General features: G+C 38.2%; 1 non-coding gene across 1 annotated transcript; it reads right to left on the bottom strand.

Annotated features, from left to right (window-relative positions):
* Positions 1-1,050: 1,050 nt before the first annotated feature.
* Positions 1,051-1,157, bottom strand: LOC147516099 (small nucleolar RNA R71). The gene has a single exon (XR_015214595.1). It is a non-coding gene; the product is annotated as a small nucleolar RNA R71 (small nucleolar RNA).
* Positions 1,158-20,676: the final 19,519 nt, after the last annotated feature.

The following is a 20,676-nucleotide window of genomic DNA, read 5'->3' as shown; positions in this document are numbered from 1 at the left end:
TATACATCTAGATCCAAAAAAGCGTGCATGGGCTTGGAGCCATGTTTTGGGCCAGAGAATCAGGCCCAAAACCCAATTCTTTCAGTCCAAAAAGGCCTCTTCAGCTAGATTCGGCTTCAACAGACTTTTCGTCCACTACTGCTCCTCTGATTGGGTCAAGGCTTAGACCATTGCAAAGCTCTTTCCGAGTCGGTCGTTTTGACATAAGGTAGGCCTCAATCCGAGGTCTGAGTCCAAAGATATGGCATTCGAAGTTCTCACGACTTTTGCTCCTTTATCTCGCTAAAGTGGCACATTTTCGCACATAATGGACTTTGAAGCCCGAAATGCATAAAAGCACGTAATCAGTATTAACTCTTACTTATTATTCACATAATTGGTCTTAACAAGTATGATTATTAAGGGTTAAAACTACAATTTTGGGCTCTTATCCCGAAGCAAGGACTAATCGTATTCCTTTCTTCCACACCTCGAAACCCCGTTAGAGGTTTATACTAGTATATCGATTGTTTGGAGTGTTGACGTAATTAGCTAAGTTTGGTCTTAGCCTTGTATGAGATTAAGGTCTGGTCGAACAAAAACACCGAGCATAATTACACAGCAACATCAACAAGCACGCCTATTTAGTATACCACTCATTGCACCTCTAGCTACTATTCCACATACTCTACCTGACACAATGCCCGACGAAAAAGAGACTCCTCTCTCGAACTTTTATAAAGCCTTGAGCGATAGCCCTAAATCTTGCATCTTTCTAGCAGACCCAGTGGGGGATTTCCGAATCCCTCCAAATATTTTTAATTTGTTACCCGTTTTTCATGGTTTAGACCATGAAAAACCTTATCAACACATGTGTAGGATTGAACAAGTCATAACAACATTCCATCATCCTACGGTTGGTGCGGAACAAATTAAACTAAGGGTATTCCCTTTCACCTTAGCCGATAAGGCGGCGTCTTGGTTTGGTTAAGCCTGCCTAATTCTATGGACTCGTGGGCTAAACTTGTTCAGCTGTTTATGGAACATTTTTACCCACCCCTAAAGACGGATAAGCTGCTTTCCAAGATTCATTTCTTTCGACAAAATCCTTATGAATCATTTTCAGAGGCTTGGAATCGTTTCACCGATCTCCTTATAGAGTGTCCACATCATAACTTAGCTTAAAGACACGTTAGTTCGTGCCTTTTCAAAGGACTTCTACACCACCATAAAGAAGTCCTTGACATAATGAATGGGGGTAGTTTCTTAAGTAAAGGAGCCTCGGAGGCTTATAAATTTTTAGAGGATCAAACTAAGCGAAAAATAACAACTGGGGGTAGTGACGATATCCACCGCTCCGCTAGTTCTTCTAATACAGTTAAGGCCGCCGGTATGTTTGAAATTAAACACGATCCCGAGATTAGAACTCTAATCGAATCACTCACTAAAAAGGTAGAGGCCATTTCTGTTCAACAAAAGCCTATCCCCATCATGAATGTAAATTCAAATCCATGTAGTTTCATTTGGAGCCCCCGAGCATCCCGACTTCCATCGTCCTATAGCCTATGAACAGGGCCTGTTCCATTAATAGTGAACCTAGCGCCCCTTGGAGACAAAATCCCAACTTCGGGTTGGAGAAATAACCAACACGCCACACCTCCGTGGTACAATAATCAATATGTTAGGCCAACATACGGTTTATCCAAGCTCCACCACGACAAGGACAGGGTCAGGGTAATTTTAATAATTACAACAACCAAGTGCAACCTTGACATGGTCAAGTACAAGGTCAAGGTAGTTATAATAATTATAACGCTAATAGAGGTATCGTTCCGGTAAATACTAACTATCAAAATCCGCCCATAAATAATTCACGTGAGATAGTTCCAGTCACACCACCCATGACTACTACACCCACACAACCGGATCGTCTTGACACCTTCATACAAGTGAGCCAAAAACTTTTCCAAACCATGGATCAATCTAACCAACAGCTTCTACAATCCGTTAATAATTTAAGCCAACAGTTGGCCCAAGATAAAGCCCAACCTAAAGGTGTGTTTCCAGGTCACACAATACCTAATCCTAAAACAACAAACACAGCCTTTGAGGTAACCGATAATACTAGTAATGAATATGAAAATGTAAGTGAGCTAAAGGCCATCATCACCACTCTGATTACGGCAGAGTGGTTGATAACAAAGTAACTATGCCTATAGTTACCCCACATATAGCCCCTACACCTGCTATTTTACTAGATACCGAAATAGAAACTGAAGAGCCTACCACTGTAGAGGTACCAGTTACAACACAACCTAAGAAACAGAAAGCTAAGGTTAAACATCCAGGTGATACCATTGCTAAATATAGACAGAAGCCACCGTTTCCACAAAAATTAGTCATGTTAACTAGGGATACTAATTATGAGGAGATTAGGGACGTTTTCAAGAATCTAACTATAAACCTTCCATTCCTCGAAGTTATTAAAAAGCTACCACACCATGCTAAGTTTCTTAAAGAGTTGTGTACTACTAGGCGTAAGACCAACATACCAAAAGACGCCTTTTTAACAGAACAATTCCCAACTCTATCTGAACATAATGGAATTGTTAAGTATAAGGACCACGGTTAGATCCCATCGCACAATGCACCTTAGGAGATTCTTATATGACGACCGCGTTATTAGACCTGGGGGCTAGTGTTAACTTACTCCCATTTTATTTGTATAGACAAATAGGTCTAGACGAGATGCAACCCACTAAAATGACCTTGCAATTAGCTGATTGGTCTATTAAGTACCCTAAGGGTGTGGTCGAAAAAATGTGCTCGTAAAAGTTCGGGGATTTCTACTATCCGGTGATTTTGTCATCCCTCGACATGTAAGTCGCGACTCTGTCCGATCATCTTAGGGCGTCCTTTTCGGCGGAAACGCCAACGCGGCTCATTAATTGTCGCGATGGTTCGATGTCCATGTCTTTTGGCCATCTTGTTGTTGAAGTAAATGTTTTTAAAACAAAGACACATTTACCCGATTCGTCTATGGATGGAGAGGTTAGCATGATCGAGAGCTTTGCTCGAGATTATTTCAACAACACGTTCCCTGATAATCATATGCCCAAATTTCTTTCCTTTGGAAGTTCAGACCCCAACATTTTCATCCCTACACTAGTCGATACACATATTACTGATGAGGACGAGATAGATGACATTCTCAAAGATATAGAGGACTATCATAGTAACGTGGATATGACCAATCTAGATGAGGAATTCGATGAGTTTCTTAGAGCAGGTGATGATTCACCCTATCAAGAACTACTTTGCACAACATCCACCTCGACTCCCCTCCTTCCACCCTTTCAAAGGAATCTCAAGTTTGCACTCGATCCTTTTGTTTCTTCTGTGCTTCATAATTTTTTAAATCCACCTAGTAAACAAATACTTCATAAGAACAAAGCATTTGACACCTTCATTTTAAAACTTGAAACAGTTCCTACCTACACCATAAATGATTTTTGTGCTAAACCCACATCCTCATTGTTTACATGCTTTCCTTCTACAACTTATCCATATCCACCATTTTTTCCACAAACATTCATTTTTCCACACTTATTCACTAGAACACCCTCTCATTCAAAAATGAAAAAGAAGGTGCATGCTAGGTTACATTATAGGGTTATCCGACTTCGCTTTCAATTCACTAGGTTGCGTCATAGGAAATCTTGGTGCTTGATTGTGTTTGGATATGTTTTCTGTGATATTTATTTATAGAATGATCCACAACTATTTCGGTTGTTGATATATGATAAACTGCATATTCATACATAAGTTTAGATAAAGTCTCGAGTATCTGACTATAAACGACTCAATTTTTGTGTTTGGTACATTTCCTTTCATTTCCATATATTGGTGAGTGCACCATTAAGGTAACCGGGCCCTCCCTATGGAGTGTGTGGTTGTAAGTATCGGATCCTAAGTCCACCTTTAACATAATTCACGTTTTCCACTCTTGCATGTTTTCTCGGATTTTTGAGTCATGTTTCTCTATAGGGTGAATTATGTCTTTCTTGCTTATTGTTTTTCCTTATAAAAGTAAAAATATATATATATATATATATATATATATATATATATATATATATATATTAAAGAATAAACATAGTAATCTAGGAAGTCTAGGAATCGACTTTAAAAGTTAACTTAAAAAAAAACAAATTTTCTAAACTCTGTTGTAAAAAATTTGTTTGGGGGTGGGGTGTTCTTGTTTCCGTCCTATAATGTTTAGGTCCCATTAGAGTTTCTTAGGCCGTTTAATTGTAATTCGATTCGGGTTGACATATTTTATGAATTTATAGTTCATTCGTTCGCATAACGTATGTCATGCACGCACTTCGAGGCATTTTCTACTATCTTATATGTCATCCACGGTCGGAATAGAGTGTTTTCCGGATCATTGGATTGGAAATTCTCTCCTGATCATTTCCATATCTCATTCGCAAAAAATCGGACTCAGAACGGCGGCAATTTTAGTTTGAAATTGCGCGAAAAATCGAAAAATTCGAAAATTCCGAATTGGGCTTGGGCCCAACCTGCGCGCACCGGCAACGCACTTGCGCCCCTTACCTCCACACCAAGTCGTGATTTCATCTTCTCAAAACCGCCATTAACAGACAAAACAAAAACTCAAACCCTAAAAATGAAAAATTAAAAAGAAAGCTAATTTAACCCACGCTAACCAACATAAATCCACTTCAAATCTTCTCTAATTCCTTCCACCACCACCTCCACCAAGTTAAAAAACCAAAAACCACCGAAAATTTCAAAATTATGAACTGTCGCGCCACCACCGCGCCAACACCACTGTTTGTTTCATTCGGTCGACTAAAATTCCAACACCACATCCCATTTACACCCCCACTACATTCCAAACACTCCAATGGCTCAACAACGTCAAATTTTGCCGGAGCAAGCATTTACTGGCGACCACTTCGCGCCGTTTTACGGTGACGAAATGATTAGTAGAGACTGGAATAGCTTGTGGTACTCGACTGAAGCCTTTTACCACGAAGATTTAGTCGGACGATTTTACAATACGAGGGAGTTGGAGGGGAGTAGAATTTTTGTTATGGTGGCGAAGAGAAGGAAGGAAATAACTACTGGGTTGTTGGCTGAGATTCTAGGCATTCCGCCTAGAATCCATCTGGATGCCATGTTACAGGAGTCCCAATATAACGGGGTAGAGCTGTTAATGAACGTGACAGTTACCGAAAGGAACTACAATGCGAGCTCGCATTGTGTTCGCCAGGCATCCCTTAGAACCAACCCCGGTGGCTACATTTCGGCTTGGATTGGTCGGAACGTCCTGGGGAAGGAGAAGGTCAGCGACATCGGTCTGAACTGCCTCCACATTTTATGGATACTCTAGGAGCAGAAGTACGAGTTTTGTATCTTGGAGTTTTTGCTTAGCATGATTAGGGGAGTAGGGAAGTCTGTTGCACCTCTCCCTGTGTTGATAACCAAGATCATGCTGAAGTTGAGAGCAGCTCCAGCGTCTGATAGGATTTACATCACCCTACACCGAAATCCTCGTATTTATAAGGATTGTGTCCAATGAGTTTGGAGGTTGCCTGAGGATAGGGTAGAGGACGAGGAGGATGGTGGAAATGAGAATGACGAGGAGGATGGTGGAAATGAGAATGCCTCGGAGGATGAGGAGGACTTGACTTGTTTTGATACTGATGCCTTGGAGAGGTGTTGGTTAGATGCAGAACGCATGGCCGTAATTCATCGTGGCATGCGTTCACTCAACACTATCTGCGAAGACCTCCGGACTCGACAGGCTACTATCCATCATAACTTCGAGATCCGATCCCAGCGGGAGGACGAGCGGTGGGAACAGATGAGGACTGAGCTAGAAGCTCAGCGCCAGTTCCGGGCCGACATGCTTGCACGATTCTCACCTCACGGGGATTCTCCTTCTGAGGACACACCATCGAGGCACGAGCGTCGTCGCTGAAAGATGAATGGTGCTGGTTTGATCGGAATTTCGGGAGCCATCTCTCGGCGTGTGCCCTCCGCCACCGATCTGACGAAGTGGTTAGGGATAGTATAGCTTGATGTTTTTGTAGTTTTATTATTGTTATTGTTTTAATGTAAGTTTTAATTCTGTAATTTGGATTTTGTAATAAAAGGGCATTTAATACCAATATTAATATAATGTCGTTATTTTCATTGTGCGTGGTTGTTTAATGTTGATCCCACCTTCCCAAATTGTTTGGGGGTGGTGTTATCTATTCCAGCATGATTTTATATGACCTTCGTTTTAGAAGTTATTGTGGAGCCAGGGTGAAAATATGGTTGTTTAGGCATATCTATGAATAAGTATCATGGTAGAATAAAATCTCGATAAAATAGGTAGATTCTATCCTAAATTCAACCTAAAAGATACTAGGTTTGTTTTAGAATCAAGAAAATGAGTTGTTTCCGTTTTCGGGTTTGGAAATTTTAGTATTTCCGGAAACTGCCGTAAAAACTTTTTGGCAACTTCCTGATCCGTTTTAGCAACTTAAAACCTATATAAACTTCATTCATTCTACACTCACAACCCACACTACACCTAACTTCCATTACTCACCTTTCACTCCCACGTTTCCAATGTTTCGTCTCATTTTTCGATCTTGACTCCTGGACCTCGGGGCAGGCTTGAGGAGGGCGCTTTTCAGCGCCCTACACATTTGTCAGAATTTTGTACAGAGTGCACTAGCGCTCAAACACTGGACAGAAATAGCACACAAAAGTCAATAGACCTTTTGAAGGCCGTATCTTTGGACTCAGACCTAAGAATTGGGACTACCTTATGTCAAAATGACCGGCTTGGAAAGATCTTTCCAATGGTCTAAGCCTTGATCCAATAGGAGGAGCAAAAGTGAACGAAAAGGGCTATTGAAGTCATTTCCAGCTGAGAAGCCCATTATGGATTGAAGTACTGAGGTTTTGTGCTCGATTTTCCGGCCCAAAATATGGCTCCAAGCCCATGAACGAAATTGTGGATCTGGTCTCTTCTATATCAACAGACAAAAGCTTAGCTCTTAAGCTACCTAGTTCTAGATCAGAAAATGAGTTTTAAAGTTAGTTTTTACTTAGTTATAATATAGAATTAGTTGTTACATTCAATTAATTAGTTTTAGCACAAAGAAATAAGTTTTATTTAGAATCAGATTTAGTTTATAATAAAGAATTAATTTTTCATTTCAACTTAGTTTTATGATTCAATTCTTATTTAGCTTTAGTTGTCTTAAATTCATAATTAGTTTGTCTTAGTTTGATAATTAGTTATTCATAATATTAGTTCTAAATTAGTATTAAATTCAGTTTTAATTCATTTTGAATCTTGGAATATTGTTCAATTAGTTCAATAAAGTTAATTACTTATTTAATAATGACTTGTTTTGATAGTTCTAGTTTTACTTACGTTCGAGTTTCATTGCTTATTCATAGGTAAAACTATCGTTTTCCCTTTTATAAAATGGCGTCGCTTCCATCTTAGTTGTGTTTAGTTTCATTTTCTTTAGTAGTGATAATCCTACCAAAATTCCATTAAACCCACCCACCCTTGTTTGGTTCTAACTGTGGTTGTTTGCTTCAGAACTGATTTTTTTTCGCAGGGATACACTAAGCGCACCCCGCGCCCTCCAAGGCAAATTCAGAGAGCACCCCGCACTCTATTGTCTGGACATTAGCCAAGGTACGAGCGCACCCTACGCCCTCCAAGGCAAAAATAGAGCGCACCCCGTGCTGAAACCCCTGGAACTCGAGATAGGCACGAGCGCGCCCTGGAATCCAAGGCAAAAATAGAGCGCACCACGCGCTGAAACCCCTAGAACTCGAGATAGGAAAGAGGCAACCCGCACCTTTCTAGGCAAAATCTGAGCACACCCTACGCCCTGCTCTGAACAGCCCGATTTTCACAAGTTAGTCCAAATTTCTATTTCTTCAAGTTATTCAGTGTTTCTAACTTATACACTGAGCTCGTGTATATAAGATGCTATTCATAAGCGAAGCAAGGATACATTCAGGTACTTCTTTCTCCAACTCCTCGCATCTCCTATTAGAGGATTTATACTAGCATATCAGGGTTGTTTTGACTGTTGTCGTGTTTCTTTAATATTAGACTTAGCCTTGCATGAGATTAAGGTCAAGTAGAGAAAAAATGACTAACGTAATTTATTGTGAACGTCAACACACAAACCTATCTAGTATACCACACACTACAACTTAAATAATGGCTGAAGAAAGAGAGTCTCCTCTCTCTGACTTTTACAAAGCCTTGAACGATAGCCTAAAATCTTGCATCGTTCTTGCAGACCCAGTGGGGGATTTCAAAATCCCCCCAAATATATTTAATTTGTTACCAGTTTTTTATGGGTTAGACCATGAAAAACCTTCTCAGCATATGCGTAGGATTGAACAAGTTCTTGCCACATTCCATCATCCTACGGTAGGTGCGGAACAAATTAAACTGAGGGTGTTTCCTTTCACCCTAGCCGACAAGGCGGCGTCTTGGTTAACTGCCCAAGCGCCTAATTCTGTGCATTCATGGGCCAAACTTGTTCAATTGTTTATGGAACATTTTTACCCTCCACTGAAGACAGATGAAATACTTTCCAAGATTAATTTTTTCCAACAGAATCCTCATGAATCCTTTTCAGAGGCTTGGAATCGTTTCACTGACCTTCTTATAGAATGTCCACATCATAACCTTGCGAAAGACACGTTAGTTCGTGCCTTTTTCAAGGGACTTTTACACCACCATAAATAGGTCCTTGATATAATGAATGGGGGTAGTTTCCTCAGTAAAGGAGCCTTAGAGGCTTATAGGTTTTTTGAATATCAAACAAAGCGTAATAATAATTTAAGGGGTAGTGATGATATCCCCCGCTCCGCTAGTTCTTCTTCAACAGTTAAGAATGTCGGTATGTTTGAGATTAAACCCGATCTTGAGCTTAAAATTTTAATCGAATCTCTCACTAGAAAGGTAGAAACTGTTTCTGTTCAACAAAAGCATATCCCCGTCATGAATGTCAACTCTAATCCATGTAATTTCTGTTTGAGTCCTGATCATCCAGACTCCTATTGTTCTCTTGCCTATGAACAACAAACATCACAACCAGATAATGATTGCTCCATTAATAGCTATCCTATTCCTAACGCTCCTTGGAGACAACATCCCAACTTCAATTGGAGAAATAATCAAAAAGTTACACCTCCAGGGTATAATAATCAAAATGTTAGGCCAGCAAACAATTACAACCAAGCTCCACCATGACAAGGACAAGGACAAGGGAATTATACTAATTATAACGATAATAATTATAATGCTAATAGAGGTATCGTTCCGGTTAATCATAACTATCACAACCCACATGTTAATAATCAATATGACATAGTTCCTATCACAAAACCTGTAACAAACACTCCTCCACAACCAAATCATTTCGACGCCTTTATGCAAACCCAATAATAGATTTTACAGTCCATCCAACTTTTCTTACAGCAGTTAGCCCAAGAGAAAGTACAACCCAAAGGTGTGTTTCCAGGTCAAGCGATACCTAATCGTAAAACAACAAACACAGCCTTTGAGGTCAACGGTAATACTAGTAATGAAAATGGAAACGTAGGTGAGCTAATGCCATCACCACTTTCCGTTATGGCAGAGTGGTTAATAATGATAGGGTTATATACTAAAAGCATTACTTTTGTATTAACTCTAATTCTTTATATTATGAATGAGAATCATATGGGCAAATGTTATGCATATTATATATGTTATTAGTTATATGCATGCGTCTAATACTTTATATTGTAGATGATATGGTGTGTGGTGATACACAGAAGATCATATCATCAGTACCTTATAAAGTATAAGTAAATGTTCCCAACCTAGATGGATTTGGACAAACCATTGGTACAGTTATAGTATAATCTGGTATTAGTCTATCTTGACTAAATGATTACACTAGTACACTTCGTGTGTATTGAACAGGACCAAGTGAGGTTGTTTCTCTTTATACTAACTATATAAGAGAACAAACACCTCTGTTATTATGGATGTTTGTCCTCTTAATCCGGATATAATAGCGTGCACTTACGTGTACATGCATTGTACATTGCTTTAAGTCATCAATGAGTGAGATTTAGTTGTGAATCAACAAACTCGATGGATTGGGTAATGACATTGTATGTAAGGTGTGCTGGTGATTATAGAAGGAATCCATGACCCGCAAGAAGTCGAGATGATAATGTCCCTGATAAAAGTAAAATGATTAGTCTACCTACGAAATGAACGATGAATTCAAAACGTAAGTAAACTAAAACTGGACTTTTACTAGTCTATTATCAAAGCTTCTACTCTCGATGCGAATTGCACTAAGTGGAGTAGGAAATTGTTCCACTCTTAGTCCTTCCAGATGCTTGTTTTCTAGTCTCAATACTCTACTTAAAGTCAATGAGAGATTTACATTTAATTACTTAACTAGACTACGATGCAACTACCCACCTAAATGCAACTAGTCGATTATCGACAACTAAGGGAATGCTACGTTGATTCGATGATAAGGAGTTAGAGGGGATTGATTCCACCTTAACTCAACTTAATCCACTAACAACGAAGTCGTCAGTAATCGAATTGAACTGCTACACGAGAACAATCGGTTCTTCCTAATCCCTAATTACACATGGCATTTCTACCAATTTATAACTAGCATGTGAACAATTAAACCCATTCTCATGGTGAACTAATTATTTCGGCGTGGAATAGAAATTACGGCGACTCTACGATAAAGCGGGATCAAGCTTTCATCAAGGCTTCTCAACCCCTCTAATGGAGTTTAGCCTTGAATCATTCATAATCATTCCCATTTAGATTAAAACTAAACATAATATAAAGCATTGAAATTTACTTAATTAAACAATAATGAAATCTAAATTAATGACTAAAATGAAATAAGAACAAGAATTGAAATTAGATCTAGAAATGGAAATGACAAAATCGAAATTGATAAAAAATACTACTTTATTGATCTAATTAAATGAAGAACAAGATTCAAAGGTTTAATCTAATAAAGGATTTGAAACTAATTAAATAAAACAATTAAATCTAGATCTAGAAGCTATTTTAATGGCTACTTTCTATTCTAACCTATCTACCTAACCTAACTGCCATTAACAATGAGTTAAGCTTTTGTTCTTATACATTCAGATCCAAAAATCGTGCATGGGCTTGGAGCCATGTTTTGGGCCAGAGAATCAGGCCCAAAACCCAATTCTTTCCTCATTCAAAAGGCCTCTTCACTGCAGTTGGCTTCCACAAACTTTTCGTCCACTTCTGCTCCTCTGATTGGGTCAAGGCTTGGACCATTGCAAAGCTCTTTCCGAGCCGGTCGTTTTGACATAAGGTAGGCCTCAATCCGAGGTCCGAGTCCAAAGATATGGCATTCGAAGTTCTCACGACTTTTGCTCCTTTATCTCGCTAAAGTGGCACATTTCTCGCACATAATGGACTTTGAAGCCCGAAATGCATAAAACACGTAATCAAGATTAACTCTCACTTATTATTCACATAATTGGTCTAACAAAGATGATTATTAAAGGGTTAAAACTACAGTTTTGGGCTCTTATCGGTCCCCTTGAGGAGTTTCATAAGGATTGTCATGTAAACCCGGCGGGTGGATTTAATCCGACATGACAATAAGGTTGAGTGGTACTACTCAAGGACGAAGAAGTTGATTAATGTAGTTGTCGAAGAACTTGACTTAATCAACGGGCATTCGATATCTTAAACACGGGAGATCAACAAGCATATAATATAGAGCCCATAAACATAACACGTAATTTGGGATTGTGGTAGAAGGCAACAATGACCTTTAGTGGAATAAGCCATTTGTCATTGGACTTGGCAGTGTGTGTTCGGGCTTAACATGGGAAGCCAGCCCGTCGAGGCCCAACCCTAATTTTTCCTCATGGTCCCTGTTGTAGCAAATAAATAGAAACCTTTCTTTTTGGCCAAAATTCACTATTCACTTGATTAGAAAAAGAGAGGCAAATAGATAGAGAAAGGGTTGGTAGATCGTTTCCCACACAACGTCCATTCTAAGGATAGGAATACAACAGAAAATCAAGAGGTTGCTGATTCATAGATCTTGGATTCTCAAAGTTATCTTAGTGGATCTAAAGATATCAATTCCTAAACCAAACCGTGAACACCTTTATTCCGCTGCTCATGGTGTTTCACAGTTCGTAGTCATTTAATGCAACCATAACAGTTCCTACAGATAGCGCCGTAACGATGCCTGTAGTTACCCCACCAGTAGTCCCTACACCGGATATTTTACTAGATACCGAAGTAGTAACTGAAGAACCTACCTCTGTAAAAGTACCAGTTAAACCACAACCTAAGAAACAAAAGGCTAAGGTTAAACATCCGGTTGATCCATATGCTAAATATAGAGAGAAACCACCGTTTCCCTAGAGGCTAGCCATGTTAAATAAAGATAGAAATTTTGACAAGATTAAGAAAGTTTATAAAAATCTAACGATAAACTTACCTTTTCTGTAAGCGATTAAAAAGTTACCTCACCATGCTAAGTTTCTCAAAGAGTTGTGCACTACTAGGCGTAAGATAAATATTCCTAAAGATGCCTTTTTAACTTAACAGTTTCCAACTTTAATAGAACATAATGGAATCGTTAAGTACAAGGACCCTAGTCGTCCTACTGTACAATACACCTTAGGAGATTCCCACACGACGACCGCACTATTAGACCTGGGGGCAAGTGTTAACTTACTCCCTTATTATTTATATAAACAAATAGGTCTATAGGAGATACAACCTACTAAAATGATGTTGCAATTAGCACATCGGTCTATTAAGTATCCTAAGGGTGTGGTTAAAAACGTGCTTGTTAAGGTTCAAGATTTCTACTATCCTGCTGATTTTGTTATCCTCAATACAGAAGTCGCTAACGACTCTGTTCCTATCATTTTAGGGCGTCCCTTCTTGGCTACTGCCAACGCGCTCATAAACTACCGTGATGGTTCGATGTCCATGTCTTTTGGCCATCTTTCTGTTGAGGTAAATGTTTTTAAAACAACGAAACAGTTCCCAGATACGACTTAGGACGGAGAGGTTATCATGATCGATAGCTTAGCTCAATATTATTTCGACAACACGGTTCCTGATAATCAGATGCACCAATTTCTAACCTTCGGAAGTTCCAACATTGACGCCATGACAGAAGAATAATTTTTACCCACTATCCCTGTGATTCTTCTAATTCACCTATTGAAGAATGTCTTGCATATCTAAAAACTTCTGATGATATAGACCTGAAAACTCTAGCTGAACACCATTCACCCACCACACATTATCCTGTCACTCATTCACCTTCCATCAATGTTCCCTGCCTTCCACCTTTTCAAAGGAACCTTAAGTTTCCACTTGACCCTCTTGTTTCTCTTGTGCTTCATGATTTTTTAAATTCTCCTAGTATGAAAGTACTACCTATAGAGCCATATGATACTTTCATTTTCAGTTGTGTGATTATACCAACCCACTCCACCAATGAATTTTGTGATAAACCCACTCTCTCATTTCTTCCATTTCTTACTTTTACAATTCATCCATATCCACCATATCTTCCACAACCATCTATTTACTCAAAATCATTCACTTGCCCACCCTTTTGTTGGAAAAACAAGAAGACCTTGCATGCTAAGTTAGATTCTAGAGTCATCAATATTTTCTCTCATTCCATTATGCTACGTCATGGGAAATCATGGTGCTTGATGGTGTTTGGATGTGTTTCCTGTGATAATTATTTTTGGCACGACCCACAACTATTTCGGTTGTTAATATATGGCAAACTATAAGGTATGTATATATATCTAGTTATTTGTTAAAGTCTCGAATATCTGACTATAAACGACTTATTTTATTCTTCGGTGTACTCCATTTCACTTCCATATATTGGTGAGTGCACCATTCAGGTAATTGGGCCCTCCTATTAGAGTGTGTGGCTGTAAGTACCAGATCCTAAGTCCACGTTTAACATAATTCTCATTTTCCACTCTTGCATGTTTTCTCAGTTTTTAGTCATGTTTCTCTATGGTGTGAATTATGTCTTTATTTCTTTAATGTTTTCCTTATATTAAGTCGTAGTCATAAAAAGTAAAAAATATCAAAATCATAAAAATAGTAATTTAGGAAGTCTCGGGAATCTGACTTTAAAAGACCCATGTTTGGGGGTGGGGTTGATTTTTCCATCCTTGATTGCTCAACTTTCCATTTTGTTGCTCATGCCATTTAATCGTATTTTGATTCGGGTTGACTTTATCTATGGATTTAGATTTCATACATTCGTGCAACTTACGTCATTCACGCAATACGAGGCATTTTCCACCTTTTATATGTCAACCACGATTAGAATAGAGTGTTTTATAGATCAATAGATTGGAAATTCTCTCCTGATCATTTTCATATCTCATTCGCAAAAATCAGATCGGTAACAATTCGAGAATTTTAATTTTAACTTTTGCGCGTATAGGGACAAAATTGGTATTTTCGAATTTGTTTGGGCTTACGCCCAAGTCAACAGTTAAACCCAAGAACGCATCGCGTTCTTCTTCTTCCTCATCCTTCCACCTCCATTAACGAACCAAAACCTAAAAAAAAAAAAAGGAGAAAACCACCACCGATTTTAACCATCTGAAAACAACCCACCCACACCGAATTTCGCCCCCTCCAGTCCATTCTCTCTCCAACAGTTCCAAAAATCGAAAAAGAAAATTCAAAAATTTCCACCCAAATCAAAAGACCAATCAAACCAAGGTTTGATTTCTTGTTCCATTTACCCTCCCCCACCTTATTCAAACCCACATTTCGAATTCCATTACTAAATGGCCCAAAGCGCAAAATCCTCCTAGAACAAGTTTACAAATTGGACCATTTTACACCGTTTTACGATGACGAAATAAAACATAGGGATTGGCAATGGTTGTGGTATACGGAAGATGATTTTTACCATGAGGATTTGGTTTTAAATTTTTATAAGGAGCTGGAAATCGTGGGGAGGAAGATTTTTGTGAAGTCGAATGGTGCGAGGAGAGAAGTGCATGCTTCAATGATGAGTGAGGTTCTGGGCATTATGCCAAAACGCCCGCTAGTAGCCATCGTTCAGGAATCCCAGTATGGTGGGGTAGAGGCATTGATGAAAGACATTATTGTGGAAGGAGAGTACAATGCGAAATCGCATTGCGTCCACAGTAGTCACTAAGAACCAACCAGCTGGCTGTAGCTTAGTGGGTTGGTAAAAATGTCATTGGGAAAGGGAAGTTCAGTGACATCGGTCTAAACTGTCTGCACGTACTCTGGATACTACAGAACCAGATGTATGAATTTTGCATCATTGACTTCTTGTTCACAATGATTAGAGGAGTTGGAGTAAGTACCACACCCTTTCCTGCTTTAATTACGAAGATTATGTTGCCTTTTGGTGAGAAACCCAAAACTGAGCGGACGATGTTGAAGTTGCATGCAAATACAATTGCTTATACGGGATGTGTTTAGAAAGTTTGGAGATTGCCGGGAGAAAGGGTTGTGGAAGAGGGTGATTCGGATGATGAGGAGGACACGACATGTTTTGATGCCAATGCCTTAGAGAACTGTAATTCAAATATGGAATGCATGTCAGTGTTGCATCGTGGTTTGCGTTCCTTGAACCATATATGTGAAGACTTGCAGAATAGGCAGGTTGCCATTCATGATGAACATGTGAACCTGCAGAAGACTGTGCAGATGAACTTCCAGTGCCAGGATGAGCGTTGGGAAGAGATGAAGGCATTTATAGAGGCACAATGCCGGTTCCGATTGGAAATCCTAGAACGCATGCCACCCATCGGGGGTTCTTCCTCAGAGGAGTCTGTGAGGCATAAGCGTCGTCGCCAAAGGAAGGATGACTCGGGCCCATCTTCATCTCAGGGCTAGTGGTTTAGGAAATTTGTTGTTTTGATGTTTTTTTTTATTATTTTAAGTAGATTGGATATTGAGTTGTTAAATTTGAATTCTGTAGTTAATTGTTATCTGAATTTCTATTTTAATTTAATTTGGTTCTTGTCTAAGCATGCGATGATTTTTGAATGATTCCCACCTTCCCGAATTGTTTGGGGGTGGTATTATTGTTTTTCGCATTGTTTTTATCTTGTCCACCGTTTTAGAAGTTAAAAACTTGCAAATCGTGGAAATATGAGTTGTTGGGAATGTTGCCGATATGGGTGTGGCTAAGATTAGATATTGTTGTAGAATGGAGTTTCAATGAATAGAATTAGGAAGTTGCTATTTTGAATTTAACCAAAAAGCTATTGGTTTATATTCGGAATATGTACCTAACTTGTTTCCGTTTTGGTTTTAGAATATTTTGTTTCCGGCAGTTGCCTTAAAATTTTTTGGCAACTTGTTGATTCGTTTTAGAAACTAAAACTCTATATATACTTGATTCATTCTACACTCACAACCCACACATCTCACTTGCATCTCTCACCTTGAACCTCTAAATTTTTCCTTTCGAGCAAGACCAGAGCACGCCTTGTGCCCTACCAAGGCCAATTTAGAGTGCACCCAGCGCTCTCTTCTCTGGACGCCCAAGACAGAAGCGTACGCCGCGCCCTTCACAAGCAATTTCGGAGTGCACCATGCGCCCTGACCTTCGCAGCCACTTTAATTTTCTGATTTTTTGTGAGTTTTCCAGGGTTGTTTGTAGTAGTTCTAGAGTGTGTTTATTGTGATGACATCTCCTACAATCATACCGGAGCAGTCTTTTGAAGATTTGTTCCAAAGCGACACCTATGGTACTTGGTTTCGCGAGGTGATCATACACGTAGGCTGGGAACCGCTAATGGTAAGACCTGATGAACATTATTCTCCGGCACTTACTTCTTATTTTTATGATAATTGTAAGTTCTTTGATAGACCGGATGTGTTCTCCATCACCATTAAGGATGAACCAATGGAAATTACCAGGTTTTTGCTAGCTTTTGTTCTTGGACTTGCTATGCCCGCTAAAATAGAAGACTAATGGGCCTATTTGGTCGATAATATGTACTTTTATAACTATGAGAATTTGCATGAGCATTATGGGGAAGGAATCTTAATGATATAAGACCAAGGGGAATATAACGTCGCCCTTGGAAGCCTGTCCATGAACGTGGGCACTGTTATGTTTTGGATCATGCTAAACATTATAGGGGAATGGCGTTATTCTTTTGCAAATGACGAAACTTGTGATATTTTCCTTGCTTTAGCTGGGGGATGTACACTCTATGATATTCCCTAGACCCTAATGTCTAGTCTAACACGAGCCCATAGCATGAGGCATAAGTACCTTCTTATGCCTGTTTTAGTTTGCCGTATTATGCTATGTTTCTTCCCTATTTTTTGTACCCGCTTCACGGATTGGGTTGGGGTCGACATTGTGAGACCTACCAATTGTATTATTCGATCTTTCTGTGCAATAACTTGGCAAGGGTGGAGGATACAACATCACCAGGTTGCACCTTACACCCCATCTGACCAAGTGGCGCTTAATAGGTTAACGATTGTAAATGATAAATGGCATGAAGCCTGACAAATCATTATGGCGTGGCAGGATGCGAAGGAACCTCATTTCTTTATAGAAGAGGTTGACGACGTTTAAACACTAGAGATAAGGTAAGTTTTTATTTCAGTTTTTGTTTGCTTATGTCCCAAGCAATTTACTTCTTGTAACCCCATAACGGGTGGAACTCATATAGAGTTGCGTCTGTTTTTATTTTTCTATACTAGTATGTTTTAACCTTGTTTTGCAGATGTTCCAAAATTTCACGTGTTTCCATGGTATTTTTCTATCTTTTCTATTTCAATACTTTGATGACAAAGCATGCTTCTTGTTTGGGGGTGCCATAGAAACACGCGCAATTTAAGGCATTTGTTAGGATATAAATATGTATAATATGCACTTGTTTTCTAGTAAAAAATTCAAAAATTAAAAAAAAAAAAAAAAAAAAAAAAAAAAAAAAACACATAAATAAAAAGTTTATGCTATACACTTAGGAATATTGGTATTGTTTTCCTTCTATACTCTTAATAATCTAGAAGTTTCACGTTAGCTTTGCATTAGAATAGTTTTTAGAAACTTAGGTTAATATGTAGAAAATAATCTTTGCATCTTTCTATAAATATATTACATGAGTATCTATGTTGCATTGGTAGTAAGTTTTTGAAATCTAGGCTAGAGTACTTATTCTACAAATCCTGTGAGAATATAGCCTAAAGCCTTATATGAGTGAAATATTCGAGAAATGACACAAGGGAGAAGTAAATTCCGACTAGAGAACAAGGTTTTCCCTAGTTACATTATATGAAGGCTCTATTAATCTCAGACTGGTTCTTTTTGAATATTCATTTCTTTCATTCTTAAACCATCACCTAATCCCTGCAATACCTAATAAAGACCTCTAGCTCAATTAGGAATAGGTTAGTGTGATAGTAAGTGGCAGATGTGTTTGATCGACTTCGGCTTCCTTGTGTGTCATTGAGATTGTAAGGTAAAGTCTGCCCACTGCACACTGGAGTAGCGAAACTTGAGCGGAAAAATCAGAGTATTTTTGCCTTCACATTTATGTGAGGACCTACTTAAGGTTGATATTCCAAAATTTTAGAAACGGACTTGTTAGTGCATTACATAGCATTACTCATTGTATATATGTTTATTTGTAGATGATTGATTATTATGCATATATTAGCTTAGGATTCAACTTGATTATTCTATATTCATTGCTATTGAGATGGATAGATATTGAGAATAAATAAGGAAACAATAGTTTTATTTCTTAGTCATTGTAGTATAGATGAAGTTTGTGAGTACCTTCACTGGAAAACTCTCACGAGGCTATAACTCGTCCACTAGGGAATTCCTAGTGGTTTAAGGCCTTGTTGCATATGGTCAATGCAATCGCACTCGACAAAACGAGATTAGTTAGAACTCCATTTTTGGTCACTTATTCTAATTTCTCATATTTGCATGAGGACAAGCAAAATGTTGTTTGGGGGTGGTTTGATAAGAGCCAAAAACTGTAGTTTAACCCCTTTCACAATATCGTTTTGGACCAATTATATGATTAATAAGTAAGAGTTAGTACTATTATTGTGTTCGTATATATTTCATGCATTGGAGTCGAATATGTGTAGAAATGCGTCTCTTTTGCGAGATAAAGGAGCAAAGGTTAGTTGCTAAGAAGTTCTATGATTAAAGGCCAAAATTCAAGGGGAAAAAGCTTTTTTAAAACCCAGTTAAAGCTAAAAAGTCAAAGTCAATGCGGGCAAAAATAGCGTACAAAAGTCAACAGAACTTCCGAAGGCCATATCTTTGGACTCAAACCTCGGAATTGGGGCTATTTTATGTCAAAACGACCGGCTTGGAAAGGGCTTTCCAATGGTCCAAGCCTTGACCAAATCAGAGGAGACAAAGTGGATGAAAAGTGCTGTTGAAGTCATTTCTAGCTGGAAAGCCCTTTGTGGACTAAAGTATTGAGGTTTTGGGCTCGATTTTTTGGCCCAAAACATGGCTCCAAGCCCATGCACGAAATTGTGGATCTGGTCTCTTCTATATCAATAGACAAAAGCTTAGCTCTTAAGCGACCTAGTTCTAGATCAGAAAATGAGTTTTAAAGTTAGTTTTTACTTAGTTATATATAGAATTAGTTGTTACATTCAATTAATTAGTTTTAGAACAAAGAAATGAATTTTATTTAGAATCAGATTTAGTTTATAATAAAGAATTAGTTTTTCATTTCAACTTAGTTTTATGATTCAATTATTATTAAGCTTTAGTTGTCTTAAATTCATAATTAGTTTGTCTTAGTTTGATAATTAGTTATTCATAATATTAGTTCTAAATTAGTTTTAAATTCAGTTTTAATTCATTTTGAATCTTAGACTATTGTTGAATTAGATTAATAAAGTTAATTACTTATTTAATAATGACTTGTTTTGATAGTTCTTGTTTTAGAAATGATAGTATAATAATTTAAGGCTAAAACCTCCATTAGAGGGGTTTGAGGAAGCCTTGATGAAACTTGATTGTTGTTAGCGTATAATTATTTGTAATAATCTATTCCATTCTAGAAAGTAATTAGTTCACCATGAGAATGAGTTTGATTGCTTCACATGCTAGTTGTTAGTTGATAGAGATTACCATGAACAATTAGCGATTAGATAGACCCAATTGCTATGTGTAAGCATTGCAATTCGGATTACAAAAATTCCTCGCTAGTTAATTGAGTCGGATCAAGGTGGAATCAAATTCCCCTAATTCCTCCTCATATTGTCAATTTAGTATTTCCGTAGTTTGAATCATATCATCTTGATTGCTTGATTCACCATCGTAGTTAATTTCAATTCCATTACTCTCACGATTTTGTTAGCTTACACGAACTAGGACACGTTACACCTAAACAAACTAGGAGTGGAACAAATTCTCTACTCTAAACATATTTCATTGAAACGAGAGTAGAAAACTTTGATATATAAGCAAGAAAATAGTTCTAGTTTTACTTACATTTGAGTTTTATCGCTTATTCGTAGGTAAAACTATCGTTTTCCCTTATATCTCC

This window comes from Coptis chinensis, chromosome 2 (genome assembly GCF_015680905.1).
Source record: "Coptis chinensis isolate HL-2020 chromosome 2, ASM1568090v1, whole genome shotgun sequence".
NCBI lineage: Eukaryota > Viridiplantae > Streptophyta > Magnoliopsida > Ranunculales > Ranunculaceae > Coptis > Coptis chinensis.
Note: the sequence above shows the minus strand (reverse complement) of the source record. Positions and strands in the feature narration are given on the sequence as shown.